The sequence below is a fragment of the Callospermophilus lateralis genome, chromosome X, assembly GCF_048772815.1.
Source record: "Callospermophilus lateralis isolate mCalLat2 chromosome X, mCalLat2.hap1, whole genome shotgun sequence".
Classification (NCBI taxonomy): Eukaryota; Metazoa; Chordata; class Mammalia; order Rodentia; family Sciuridae; genus Callospermophilus; species Callospermophilus lateralis.
Window position 1 is genome coordinate 61585049 of NC_135325.1, and position 15791 is coordinate 61600839.

Sequence of the window (15791 nt, forward strand, 5' to 3'; positions counted from 1 at the left end):
GTATTCCAGGTAACCTCTATATATGGACTATTATACAAAGTACACAAGGTGATGGTGCACATAAAAATCCAGAACCACCCCAACTAGACTCTCATGATATTCACAATGTAAAAGATTTTACTGGATATTGCTGAATCTAGTAGTTACAAGGGGTATTGACAGGGCAAAAAGTCAGTAGAACCACGATTGTCCACAGACCTCAAATTTGGAGTGGCTGTTGAGAATGGATACGCAATAAGTTTGGCATAACATGTGGCTGTATGAAAGTGAGAAACTACAGGGAATGCCCAGATGAAATAATACTGTGTCAGACAGCAGTATTGTCAGTATTGAAGCCTGGTTCCATGGACTTTTAAATGAGTACACTTATAGACCTTGGACCTCCCATTCAGTGTAAAATGAATAACAAATGCACATTTATACCCCATTTAATGGGACTAAAGTCTGCGGCCACTGCCTGCATAAAAGGACACAACAGAAAATGGGACTCATCTAATATGTAAGGTCTATGTATATAAGACCTTGCCTATAGATGGATTTGGGAAATATTTTCCTAATTATCTGAGCCTGGTGCTTTGTAATTGAGGCTTAATGTCCTTGTAAAAATCTTTGTTGTACACATTATAGTTTTAGCTTCACTCTGAAATAAATTATTACAAGAAAGGTAAAATAAGCTTTTTTTCACTTATATACTGTAAGCTTGAGGCTTTAATAATGTACAGTGAATGAACAGTGGTATTTAAACATGTCACCTCTAGAGAGGCTAGATGTTTACTTCTTTGAAGTGAGAGGGAGCAGGAATTGAAGGAAAAATCCTCATCTCAAACAAGAGTGCTAATTCCCAAAAGAACTAACTTGAAAACTAGATTATATCCCACATTTATCCTATTACCCTAGTTGTGCCAGGGGAGGATGTCACATAGTTCTGGGCTATTTGTTATGTGAGAATTTGGGCTTTTGAATCAAACTTAGAGTGCTTAGATAAAGAACTGCTTATTTTCCTATTCCTCCAATAATTGATTCCTCAGTGAAGATACAGAAGATAGTACATACTATAAATTTTTGTTTTTAAAAAGAATAGAAAGTTTTTTGGGGGGGCTCAGCATGCCCCCAAGCTCTATTCCATTTAGGTTTTTGATATGTGTGAGCCTACTTGGAGATTTGGTGGGATAGATAAGCAGTGCCAGGGCCTAGCTACCTGAAGGGCTGATTATCAACTAACTGGTAATATATACTGAGAAATGCTAATATATCTCAAATTCTTCAAATGTACCATTAATAATGCATTAAATACCACAATAAAATGTAAAAAGAAAACTCTGGAAATTGATTCTTCCTTAGGCAAAGAAATGTTAAAGAATTCAAGATAAGTTCAAAGATTATAGGTCAGTCCCATTAGGGTGATTCCAGTTATAGCATAGGTGTATATCACCTAGTTAGATTATTTAGTACCTTAGCTCATTCATAGGGACTTATATTTTAATAATAAAGAGATAACACAAAAGAAAAGGAATGAAGAAAGAGGAAAATGTAATGAACCGTTTCACCAATGTTCTTTTTTAATATTTTTAGTTGTAGATGGACACAATTCCTTTGTTTATTTTTTATGTGGTGCTGAGGATCAAACGTGCTAGGCAAGTGCTCTACCACTGAGCTATAGCCCCAGCCCTCACCAATGTTTTCAGGAAATATTAAGTGTTCAAACCTGACACAGATTTATCAAGAGCATGAATACTAGTAATCTCAGGTGGGAGATGGCATCTTCAGTCCATATAGCTCTCCCAGGCAAGGACATCAGCAGCCTTAATATTAAAATGTCTAGAAGTACTACTAGCAGCAAGAAACATCAATCACGAGTAGTGAGTGGTAACTTAAGAGGCAGTGGATCCTATGCCTTCTTTTGGCATAGAAGGCATTTCTACATTAAATAGAGGGAAAAAATTAGAGAAATCATGTAGCATCTAAGAAAACTGGTTCACATAGCATCTGAGAAATGCTCCCTTAGTACTCTCAAACCTGTTGTGATACACTGGGTCCATGAGTGCAGTGAAACAAAGCAGGCATTACATTTCTTAGAGCAAGTGTGTCCACCTTAATAGAAATATTATTTGATGATTGTTAGCATAACTCAATTGCATTCATGATGGTGTTGCCTGGGAAATGAAAATCATTTATGGTAATATTGTTTTTAAGTAGAAAATAAATATATAGCAGAAAAAACAGAATATATTAGAATGAAGCAAAACTAGACATAATCACTTTGTCTAGAAATTTTGATTATGTAATTTATAAAAATATATGTGGATTCACTAAGGGCACAAATAATAAAATCAATGATCTCTCAAATACTATCTATGAGAGATTATCACTGAGATATATCACTGATGACCTATATTAATTATCAATGAGAAGTTGATTATATCAACAAACTGCAAATGCTAATATATACTGAGAAATGCTAATATATCTCAAATTTCTCAAATGTACCATTAATAGTGTATTGAAAACTACAACAGGGGCTGAGGATGTGGCTCAAGCGGTAACGCACTCGCCTGGCATGCGCAGGGCACTGGGTTCGATCCTCAGCACCACATAAAATAAAAATATAAGGATGTTGTGTCCACTGAAAATTGAAAAATAAATATTTAAAAAATTCTCTCTCTCTTCTCTCTCTTTAAAAAAAACACAATAGAGCATCATAATTATACTGAATAAGTCATGTGTGTTTTGATAAGTGATCTCACTCATGCTAACTGAAACTCTATATATTAGGCACAACTGTTTACATTTTGTAGATGGTTCTGAGAAGTTGGCTCTCTGTGATATACTACAAATGCATAGCAGAATTGAGTTTGCAATTCTATTCTGGTTGACTTCAATTCTGGTATTCTCTCTGTTTCAACATGCTTGAAGAAGGTTGATTTTGAGCAATTGAAACAACCATGGAAAAATGTATACAGCTGCCACAAGAATAGCACATCATTAATGTGATTCACTAGAAATCTACTTTTATTTAAATATCTAATTTGCCTACTATAAGCTCATTAATTTTCATTTGGTGATTATTAAATGATAAAATGCACGTTGGAGATCAGCATATGAGGAAATGGAATTCTATAAATAGATCAACACGAATGAAATTGCAGCTTTCATCACAGAGAAAATACACATCTTGTGTAAGTAGGAAGGCAAATGAATGGCACTGAAATAACATCTGAAATGATAATGACTGCATTAATTTTCTTTCTTCAAAATACAACATTTTCTTCAAGTAGAAATTTTTGAATCCTGAATGATTATATGTCAGGTAGCAACTAAGTTCTAGTTCTGAGTGAGTTTTGGGAGTTAGTGGAAATGTGGACAGAAAGGTAACAGCATATTTCCTGCCTTGACAACAAAATTTATTTAGTTTTCAAAAAATTCACTCTGTTTAACTCACATATTAGTGGATGAGAACCAAATATCATATGTAAGCTGCTTAATTACACATAGAAATATTCATAATTTTTTGAGTTCAAGGTGTATAACTGCAAAATTAAAACTTTTCAATGACTTCCTTTTGTTATCAGGATGAAACATTAATCTTTACTGTCCCTAGGAAGCCTTGCATGATTTAGCATCTGCTTTCTTTTTTTTATTGATTTTTTAGTTATACATGACAGTAAAATCTGTTTTGATAAAATTATACATGCACATTTATATATTATTTTAATTAGGACCCCATTCTTGTGGATGTACATGATCGTGGGATTCACTTAGGTTTTTATAAAAACATATTTACATAGGAAAAATTATGTTGGATTCATTCCACTGTCTTTCCTATTCCTATCTCCCCTCCCTTCTGTCCATTCTCCTTTGTCAAATGTACTGAACTTCTTCACCTGCACCCTTGTTATGGTTTGGCTTCCCCATATCCTCAAAAACATTCAACCTTTGACTTTTGAGATTGGCTTATTTCACTTAGCATGATAGTCTCCAGAACCATCCATTTACTAGTAAATGTCATAAAGTTATTCTTCTTTATGGAATATATATATATATATATATATATATATATATATATATATATATTCCTATTTTTTATCCATTCATCTGTTGAAGGACACCCACGTTTGCCTCATAGTTCAGTTACTGTGAAGTGAAATGCTTATAAATATTGATTTCACAGTGTCACTGTGGCATGCTGATTTTAAATCCTTTGGATATACAGCATCTGCCTTCCTTTTTGAACTTTATCTCAAGTACTCCAAGCTTCTTTGATCACTGCATTTCAGACACATTGGTTCAGGGGCACTGAACATACTGTACTTAAAATATGGCAAATTCCCAAAATTAGTTTGTTTTCCTTTAAGAAAATATTTCCAACATAACAATAAGTATACAAAATGAGAACAGATAAGTATGTTCACAGGAACTATTTGAAGTTCCTAAGATTAATGCCATCAAGTTCATATTTATCAAAAATTACTTTTTTATGAATCATGTCTTGATATTCTGGGCTAACCTAAATGCTATTGTTTGTATAAATCCTTTTTATTTTTAGCAAAAAAATTTAAGAAGGCTTTAAATTCAATTTGAAACAGTGACACTGCTATCCTATGTCTACTTCTTAAATTTTTGTACATAACAGAGGGACAAACAATTAGATAAAGAAAAAAATTGAGATATAACAACCAAATCAGTGATATGTAGACCTTGTTTCCATATAATAATAAAAATGTTGTAAAAAACACATCTTTGGCCCATTTGTTGATTGGGTTATTTGTTATCTTATTGTTTAATTTTTTGAGTTCTTTGTATACTCTGGATATTAGGAGGAAAAGATTAACATTAAACAGAGACATGAGGTGGGAGGGAAAGGGAGAGAAAAGGGAAATTGCATGGAAATGGAAGGAGACCCTCAGTGTTATACAAAATTACATATAAGAGGTTGTGAGGGGAAAGGGGAAAAAAAGAAAAAAAAACAAGGGAGAAAATTAAATTACAGCAGATGGGGTAGAGAGAGAAGATGGGAGGGGAGGGGAGGGGGGATAGTAGAGGGTAGGAAAGGTAGCAGAATACAACAGTTACTAATGTGGCATTATGTAAAAATGTGGATGTGTAACCAATGTGATTCTGCAATCTGTATACGGGGTAAAAATGGGAGTTCATAACCCACTTGAATCAAATGTATGAAATATGATATGTCAAGAGCTTTGTAATGTTTTGAACAACCAATAAAAAAAACACATCTTTGAGATAACGACGAAATAGTCATATATTTTGTTATTACAATTCTCATAAAATGCAATTTGGCAATAAAAAAAATTGATTTTTTCCTTTGACTCAGCAATTCTACTGAGAATGTGTATCTACAGCTATACCTACATATGTATATAAAGCCATTTATTGGTGCACTGTTTGTACCAATACAATACTGTAAATAATTCAAATGTCTATCACTCTATTAAAAATCATGGTTCATCCTTTCAGTGGAGTGCTGTACGTTTCTTTAATAAACAAAGAATGAGGACATGGAAAGATTCCAAGATATAAAATCAAGTGAAAACAGAAGAGTATCTTAAAGTATGTTACCTTTGAACAAATGAAGGAATGAGGGAAATGATAATGACAGACCTTCATTTTGTTGTATTTACATAAAGAAATACTCTAAGTATCCTAAATAGAGGATAAAAGCAGTTAATAGTCTAGTAGTATATGGAAGGAGGGGATAGGAACATGACTCAATATAAACCTTGTTATATTGCTTTGTTTTGAACAATGTGATTACATGTTCAAAACAATATAAATATCATTTTAAGAGAAACAAGTTAGTGTCTCAGCAAACTTCTCCCAATTTTCCCAAGACTTATTTTTTACCTTTACTGTACTCCCACACTATTTTACCCATTTGATATGTACTGTTCTCTATAACACTTTTCAATTACCACTATATATTTTGTTCTCATCAGTCTTTTTAAAAATATCTTTAATTTTATTTATTTATTTATTTGTTTGTTTATTTATTTATTTATTTTTATGTGGTGCTGAGGATTGAACCCAGGGCCTCACACGTGCAATGCAAGCGCTCTACCACGGAGCTACAAACCCAGCCCTCATCAGTCTTTCCTCCAAACTACGAACCTCTTAACTGTGGAAGTCCTGTGTAAATGCATTCCTGTCTTTCTCATAGCCAGCATAGTGCCTGGCATGTGGTAATTTGCCAGTAAATTGTCTTTTGAATGAAAGTAACTTTACCAGATCCACCTTGTCTTAATAAATCTCTTCCCATAAATTCTATTTTTACCATATTATTTTTATTTGTTCTTTTTAGTTATATATGACAATAGAGTATATTTTGACAAATTTATATAAATATGGAGTATATCTTATTCTAGTTGGGATCCCAGTCTTATGGTTAAACATAATGTGGAGATTCACTGTGGTTCATATGTGTATATAAGAAAGTTATGTCTGATTCATTCCACTGACTTTCCTGTTTCTATCCCCCCTCCCTTCCCTCATTCCTCTTTGTCTAATCCAATGAACTTTTATTCTTCCCCTTCCCTCCTCCTTTGTGTTAGCATCCACATATCAGATTCTTATTTATTTTTATTTTACTGCATTTATCACAAACATGTGTTACATATATTTACTTAGATTTGTTTTGTCTTGTGACATTTAAACTCCTGGAAATGTGGTAGGTATTCTATGGTTGGTAAATTGACAAAGAAAAGTTAGAAGTAATTTTCGGTAGTTCCCTTCTAATTTAGCAAATGGTGCCAATACTATCATATCTAAGATGATCACTCTCTAGTAAATTAATAGAGTTTCATTAGAAAATCAAACCTTAAAAATGACTTTGTTGGTCACATGGATGCATTTATCCACACCGATCTCACACCATATAGTCCTTTATTCAAGGGTATGTAGAAATCTGTTAAGCTGTTTTTAAAATCTCCTTTTGTTTAATTTCAAGAATTTTAAGGATTAATTATGAAAGACATTAATGGTATTTATACCTATTTTCATGAACTGATAAATGTAGAACAGCATTAATAAACAGGAATCAAATTCTAAGACTGATAGAGATATTTTCCAAAAGCTCATAAATTATTTCAATGCATGAAAACCCCTTGGCCCAGGTGAAATGTATTCATTCATTCATTCAGCAGTTTTTGAGAAACTACTATCTTAGGCTTTCTAAGGCACTAAGAAATTAGTTAAATATGATCTTTGTCCTCAGGGAGGCAGTATAGTATAGCAGTTAAAATATATAGATTTAAATAAATCATATTTGGAACATTGCTTCTCTCTTTACTACTTACATGGCCTTGAGCAAGTTACTTAAATATTATGCCCTTTTTTATCCTCTGTCAAGTATGGATAGTAAAAGCTATTTCATAATAATGTTATAATGAGTTAAATGACAATGCATTACATACAACTTGGGACATAATAAAATTGGCAAAAATGTTTATCATCTTGCAGTGTAGGATTAGAAATGTTCTTTTCTATAATATATCTTTTAGTAAAATAGTAATTTATCTTTGTATGGTATATGACCACATTTCACATACTTAACAGATAAACTTTGTATTCACACATGGTACTCTTAGACTAATTCTCAGGCTCTACAAGGCAAGGGGGAACAATTTCTTAGAAGAGTAAGAAAATTAGCAAACAAAATTTATGAATAACTAATAGTAATCTTAATAAGAATAAAACTGATTCCATAAAAATGAATAATGAAAAATATCATTTATTTATTTTAATGAAACAATGGAATCCTAAGAAAGATTCTAAATATATTAAGACACCTTTGAATGAATATGGTGATCATGAAAAGTCAGTATGTATTCACTAGGAATGTATCATGCTAGAACAGTGTTACCTAAGCTGGTGTCCCTCAGAATGCTGAATGCTATTTTGTTGTTGTTGTTCTTTTTAGATATGCATGACAGTAGAGTGCCTTTTGGCATATTGTACATACATCAAATATAATTTACTCTAATTAGGTTCCTATTCTTGTGGTTGTAGATGATGTGGAGTTACCCTGGATGTGTATTCATATACAAAGATAGGAAAGTTATGTCTGATTAATTCTATTCTTATTCTGCTCCCCCTCCCTTCATTCCCCTTTGTCCAATCCAGTGGACTTCTATTCTTCCCCTTCCTACTCTTCCTTGTTGTGGGTTAGTATCTACATATCAGAGAGAATAATCAGCCTTTGTTTTTTGGGGAATGGCTTATTTCACTTAGCATGATATTCTCCAGTTCCATCTATTTACCAGCAAATGCCATAATTACAGAGTAATATTCCATTGTGTGTATATACCACATTTTCGTTATCCATTCCTCTTTTGAAGGACACCTAAGTTGGTTCTATAGCTTGGCTATTGTGAATTGAGCTGCTATAAACATTGATGTGTTGAATGTTAATAGTAAAATGTGTTTTCTGACTAAATAAATTTGAAATCATGAGATTAAGCAAAGTTAACATATATCATCACATATCTCTTCTGCAGAAATTAGCAGAGATTTCAGTACACCAAAGTGTATTTTTTTCAATAGGGTATAATAAATTGCATCCTTTTAAAATATATTTGAACACTGAATAATTGTGTGGGTTATCAGCACTACAGAAAACTCTATGGGGTCTTGCTAAGTTGCTTAGGTCCTCAGTAAGTTGCTGAGACTGGCTTTGAACTCGTGACCCTCCTGACTTAGCCTCCCAACCTGGTGGGATTATAGGCATGTGCCACTATGCCCAACATGATCTTATGTGTGAACTACACTACTAGTTATGTGTTTACTAAATCAATTTTTACAATGTAACAAATACATGTAAATCTACACTTAAAACAAAATCTAGTCCTCGATAGGAATTTCAAATTTAACCACATATTTCCTCCCACAATTCCATTCTTCAAGCTCACCTACTCTGAATCGTTTATCATGCCCTGGCTTCCTGTTTTATTTAGCATTATTGCATTTAAGAATATATTGTTACATGAACACACACACACACACACACACACATACAATATTAGGCATTTCTAACTTTATACAAAAGATACATGGCTATATGTATCTTCTATGACTTATAATTTTCACTTAACATTATATTGCTAAGATTCATTCATTTTATATGTCTCTTGGATTATTATTATAAAAGAAATGTTCTATTAAAGTATATAACATCTATATATAACATATACAAAATGTTTGCAAATCATCGATACAGTTCAACAATTTGTCATGAAGTAAACACACCTATATAACTAGTACTGACATTAAAAAATACATTTATTTTTATGTATTTGATATTGTGTTGGTGCTTTCTACCACTGTGACAAAACACTTGAGATAATTATAGTGATGAAAGGTTTATTTCAGATCACAGTTTTGGAGGTTTTTTTTAAAAAAATATTTTGTAGTTGTAGATGGACAAAATACCTTTATATATTTATCTTTATGTGGTGCTGAGGATTGAACCCATGCTAGAGGAGTGATCTACCACAGAGCCACAGCCCTAGCCCTAAGGTTTTTGAGGTTTTAACACATGATTTCTTGGCTGATTGCTTTTGGGTCTGTGATGAGGCAGGATCACATTAAGCTTTCACCTAATGCTAGCCAGGAAGCAAAGAGATGGAGAGGAAGTAAATGGGTTCCCAACACCTCCTGCAAGGGCATGACCCAAATATCCTAAATTTCTTTTACTAGGCCTCATCTCCTAATGGTTCTATCATTTCCCAACATAACTCCATGGAATGGGCACCAAAACTTTAACACATGGCCTTTGGGGGCCCTGGAAGCCACTGACTATAAGATTCAAACTATAGCAAATATTTTTTGTTATTTTTATATGCCTTATTTTAGGGCAGTTTTTAGTTCACAGCAAAATATAGCAGAGGTTATGGAGATTTATCCCTTATCCTATAGATATATATATACACCCTCATTATTATCAGCACACACCAGAAAAGCACATTTGTTAAAATTGATGAATCTACATTGATATGTTATCATCCAAAGTACACATTTTTCACTAGGGTTCTCTATTAGTGTTGTACCTTCTTGGGTTTGAACAGATTTATAATTATATATGTCTACCATAATAGTATAAGCCATAGTAGTTTTGCTGCTCTAAAAGTTCTTTTTGTTCCTCCCATTCATCCTCCCCTCCCCTCTAATCCTTGGAAGCCACTGACCATAAACATAGTTTTGCCTTTTCCCAAATGTTATAGTTGTCATCATGCAGTATGTACCTTTTTCATACTGGCTTCTTTTACTTCATATCATGAATTTAAGTTTCTTCCATGTTTTTTCATGGCTCAATTCCTCATTTCTCTTCAGTGCTAGTAATATTCTACTTCCAGATGCACTGTAATTTGTCCATTGACATACTGAAAGACATCTTGGTAGCTTTTAAGTGCTGGAAACTATGACTAAAACTTCTATAAACATCCATGTGCAGGTTTCTGTGGATATAAGCTTAGGTAAATTGCAAGGAGCATGATTGCTGGATCATATGTTGAGTGTGTCTTATTTTTAAGAAAATATCCACTGTTTTCCAAAGTAACTGTATCATTCATTTTTTACTCCCCCACACAATGAATGACAGTTCCTGTTTTTCCTCATCCTCACCAGTAATTGGTATTGAATTTGGTCATTCTAATAGGTGTGTAGTAATGTCTCATTGTTTTTATTTGCATCTGATGACATATGTCCTGGGACATCTTTTCATATGCTTATTTGCTCTCTCTCTATATTTTTTGGTGAGGGGTCTGTTAAGATATTTGGGCAATTTTTTAAACGAATTGTGTTTTATTGTTAAATTTTAAGAGTTGTTTTTTATATTTTGTTTAAATAACAGTCCTTTATAAGATGTCTATTGCAAATACTTCTCCCAGTCTGTGGATTCTTTTTTGTCCCTTAACAATATTTTTTAAAATGATGCCCAGAATATCATTTTTTTCTTACATGGGTTGTGCTTTTGGTGGTGTATATAAAAAGTTATCAGTAAATCTGAGGTGTTCTTGACTTTCTCTTATCATTTAGCAATTTTGTACTTTTGTGCTTTGCATCTTGGTTTGTGATCCATTTTAAGTTAATTTTTGTGAGGGGTATAGAATCTGTGTCTAGATTTTTTTTTAATGTGGAAGGCTAATTGCTCCAGCACATTTTGTAGAAAAGACAGTCTTCTCCAATGTATTGACCTTGCTCCTTTGACACAGTTGATGGTACTTATTTGGGTATATTTCTATGGTCTCTATTCTGTTCCATTAATCTAGTAGTCTACTCTCTTCACAAATAACACACTGTATTGATTACTGTAGTTTATCATAAGTCTTGGAATTGTGTAATGTTAGTCTGCCAGCTTTGTTCTTCTCCTTCAATATGGTTTTTATGTTATTTTAAATATGATTAAGTTTTTAAAATATTTTCTATATCCATTATGTGTTGGAGAACCTTTTAACTATTTTAAATAATAAATTTAACAATACAACGGTACTGTTTACAGTTGTTATTAAATTTATTATTTAAATAATATTTTAAAAATAATATTAAAATATTATTTAAAATAGTTTACCTAGAGATTTTTGTATTTGTATGTGCATAAATATTATTTACAATGAAATTTCTTCCCTTCCAATCACTATGCCTTTTTACTTTCTTTTATGTTAATATTCTTGTACTGTTTGGAATAGCTAGCACAATATTAAATAGAAGAGGTAATAGTAGGTATTCATGTTCTATTCTCAGAAACAACAAAAAACTACAGTATTGTGTTCACTTTAGGTCTTTGTACACATCTTTGATCATATTAAAGAAGGTCTATTTTATTTCTAGCTTGCTATTTTTTAATCTTGAAGGGTTGTTGGATTTATCAAATTATATTTCTTCTATTGAGATGATCATATGATTTTTCTCCTTCCTTTGGTTAATGAGACAATGATACTTTTAAATATAGAACCAACCATGAATTATTAGTTTTGGAAAAGACAATCACTTTTCTGCAATCTTTTGACCCCCCCATTCAGTTAATAAAAATGAGTCTTGACAGTAGAATGAAACAGACATTACTTTATCCTATGTTCATATATGAATACATGACCAGTGTAACTCCATATCATATACAACCACAAGAATAGGAAGTTACACTCCATACTTTTATAATACTCAAAATAAATTCTCTTGTTATATATTATTAAAAGAACTAATAATTTAAAAAATATGGATCTTGAGGAGAAAGTATTTCCTTACTTAAAGTGACCACATGGCCTGTGTCAAGTTTATTGCCTAGTATGGCAATGTTTCCCTGTCTCATACTCAATGAATGTTCCTTTGTTCTGCTAAATATATGTATCAATGGTCTTCAGGCAAGCCTCCAGCTTTCACTATGGTAATTCAGACTCCTGGGTTGTCCTTCTTCCTCTGAGGCACAAAAGCATGTACTTAACCAACTATCCTATTTAGGCTGGGGAGGATCTGCTAGCCATGGGGGGAACAAACACACATTGAAGCTGATCTTTGTTTCTTTTATATAGACACTGGATATATTTTATCCAGTGCTTGACTGCATTGAATTTTCCTTGTTGACTTCAAAATAAAGATAAAGTGGGCATAAATTATTAGAGTCCTCCCCTGGGATTAGTAACTGGTGCACAGTGCTCAGCTTAACATTTAGAATAACCAAACTTGATCAGAAAGAATTACCCTTCACACATTACTGAATTTGGTTTGATAGTATTTTGTTTAGCAACTTTGCTTCTGTTTTTCAAGAGTACCACTGTCCTGGATTCCTTTTCTTATAATATATTCATTAAACTTTAGAATTAATACTAAGCTGATTTTGAAGTGATTGGGAACTCTCTCTCTTCTTCTATTATCTGAAAGAATATGGGCAAAATTGGTATTATTTATTCCATAAACATTTTGTAGAATTTTCCAAAGAAATAATCTGTGTCTATGGTTTACTTCATGGGAAGGTTTGTAATTACACATATAACTTATAATTTTTCTCAATTCTGTTAGTTGTATACATATTTAAAGCTGCAAGATATTATCATTGTTTTACAAAGTCATTCTTCACTTCAGATTTAATGAAATATTTATAATTCTGTCGGCTCTTCAGTACTTGCTGCATCTCAGTTTTCATTTATAATCTTTATTTTCTATGAAATGCCTCCTTAGTATTTCAATTCGTGTGGGACTTATAGTGAAAAATTCTGTGTTGTTTATCTGAAAATGTCTTTTCTTTTTTTAAAATATTTTATTAGTTGTTGATGGGCCTTCATTTATTTATATGGTGTATTGAGAATCGAACTCAGTTCCTCACACATGCTAGGCAAGCACTCTACTACGGAGCCCTAGCCCCACCCCTGAAAATGACTTAATTGTTTGAAAAAATATTTTTAATTATAGATGGATGCAATACCTTTACTTATTTATTTTTATGTGGTACTGAGGATCAAACTCAGTGCCTCACATATACTAGGCAAGTGCTCTACCACTGAGCTAAAACCTCAGCACCTCTTTATTTCATATTAATATATAAGGGACTTTTGTGTTGGCTTTAGACTCTATGTTGATTAACTATCTCTTTCAGCACATTGACATTAACTTTGTATGGTCTCTATCTCCTTTTTTCTAATTAGTAAGCAGTAATACTATTTGTGCTCCTCTGATGGTAATATGTATATTTGGGCTGTTTTAGTTTTGTTATTTTCTATACTGGAGATTGTACCTAGGAGCACTGTACCACTGAGCTAAATCCTCATCACTTTTTAATTTTTTAAATTTAAAATGAGGTCTTGCTAAGCTGCTGATGCTGGTCTCAAACTTGTGTTCTTCCTATCTCAATCTCTCAAACTTCTGGGATTACAGGCATAAGCCACCTAGCCCAACCATATTTTAGCTGTTTTTAACTATTTTCATTCACATCTTTTCTCCTTTAAATAGGATGTTTAAAGGAGACTATTTTATATTTAATGTTATACAGTAAACTAAACAACATTTTTCTAATATAAATATCAAAATTAGCCAAGAACTGTGATATCTGCATGACTCATGTATTTTGAAGAGCATGATCCTTTGAAATGAATGGACAATTATAAAAGGTGACATGTAATTTACACAAAATATGCACATGTAGATCAAACCTGTAATTATTATTATTATTTGGGTTTTTTTTTTGGTATCATGGATTGGACCCAGAGGTGCTTAACCCCTGGGCTACATCCCCAGCCTTTTTTATACTATTTTTTAGTTTGAGACTGGGTCTAACTAAGTCCTTAGGGCCTCTCTAAGTTGCTGAGGTTGGCTTTGAACTTCTGATCCTTCTGTCTCAGCATCCTGAGCCTCTGGGATTATAGTTGTGTATCACACCCCTGCCTATAATTATTTTATACTATATAAAATCTATAAGATAAAATAATATTAGGATAGTAGGAAATTAACTTCTTTTTAAAAAAACGTTTTTTCCTTTAAGTTTTTTCTTTTTTAATTTGTTCTTTGTAGTTTATAAATGACAGTAGAGTCTATTTTGATATATTTTACAAACATGGAATACACCTTATTCGAATTGGGATCCCAGTCATGTGGATGTACACAATATTGAGATTCACTGTGGTGCATTTATATATATATACATAAGAAAGTTATGTCACATTCATTGCACTGTCTTTCTTATTCTTTCCCTTCTCCCTTCCCTTAATTCCCCTTTGTCTAATCCACAGAATTTCTTGTTTTTCTTTTTTTTAATTTGTTTTAATTAGTTACACATGACAGTACAATGATCTTGACATATCATATATTTGAATCAGATTAATCCACTGAATTTCTGTTCCTCCTCTCCCCACACCCTTGTTGTATGTTAGCATCTATATATCAGAGAGAACAGTTGACCTTTGTTTTTTTTGGGATTGGCTTATATCACTTAGTATGATAATCTCTCAAATTTCATATTTATATATATATATATATATATATATATATATATATATATATATATATGGGACTTATATAAGGGATAATATATAAGGGATAATCTCATAAGATTATCATGCTAAGTGAAATAAATAAGATTATTTTGGATTGAGTGGCTGAATCGAGATGTAACAACTGTACTCACAATGAGACTCCAAATGATGTTATCTTATTTCAATAATAAATTACCTTTGCCTTTGAAGCAATCTTACATCATCTTAAAAGTAACTTTGTGGTATCTTTAAGTCTTGTTTCCCTTGTTTCTTCAGAATAGCTCTTTGGAGAAGTGATGCTATGATATTACAGAGGTAGAGTCATAAAAACAGTTTCTGTCTTGTGTGCTGGGCTCTGAGCTGAAATATGAGAAGAAAAGATATCAGAGGCTATCATGTCATAAGAAAGCCTAAGTGACATAGTAAGACTACATGTGGGCACTCCAGTCAACATTTACAGCTGAGCTTACTCTTTAAAACATCTCAGCACAGGCACCAGATACATGGATAAATGAGCCTACAGAAGGTTTCAACCTCCAGCTATTAGGCTTTGAAGGTTTTCCAGCTGAGGTCCTACTTACAGTAGAGACAAGTCAAATGGTTACCATTGTGCCCTGGCTGAATTACTTAATCACATAATCTGAAACACAATAATATTGTTATTTCCTTCCACTAACCTTTGGAATTGTTTGTACACAACAATAGTAAGAGGAATAATTGTTCTGCAGGTGTTACTATAACAAAGAAATTAAAATAAATAAAAGGTATGGTGTTCAAAATGAAAAAAACAGAACTGCCATTTTTTGTGAGAAATGTAACTGTAAA

At 32.5% G+C, this 15791-nt stretch overlaps 1 protein-coding gene across 5 annotated transcripts in view; it reads right to left on the reverse strand.

Moving 5' to 3' along the window:
* Positions 1–15791, reverse strand: part of Hmgn5 (high mobility group nucleosome binding domain 5) — a 56400-nt gene that overhangs the window by 30669 nt on the left and 9940 nt on the right. For all 5 annotated transcript variants that reach the window (XM_077106332.1, XM_077106330.1, XM_077106329.1 and 2 more), the window contains exon 2: positions 15163–15326. The gene's annotated coding sequence lies outside the window, so the exon portion shown is untranslated. The remainder of the gene's footprint in view (positions 1–15162; positions 15327–15791) is intronic.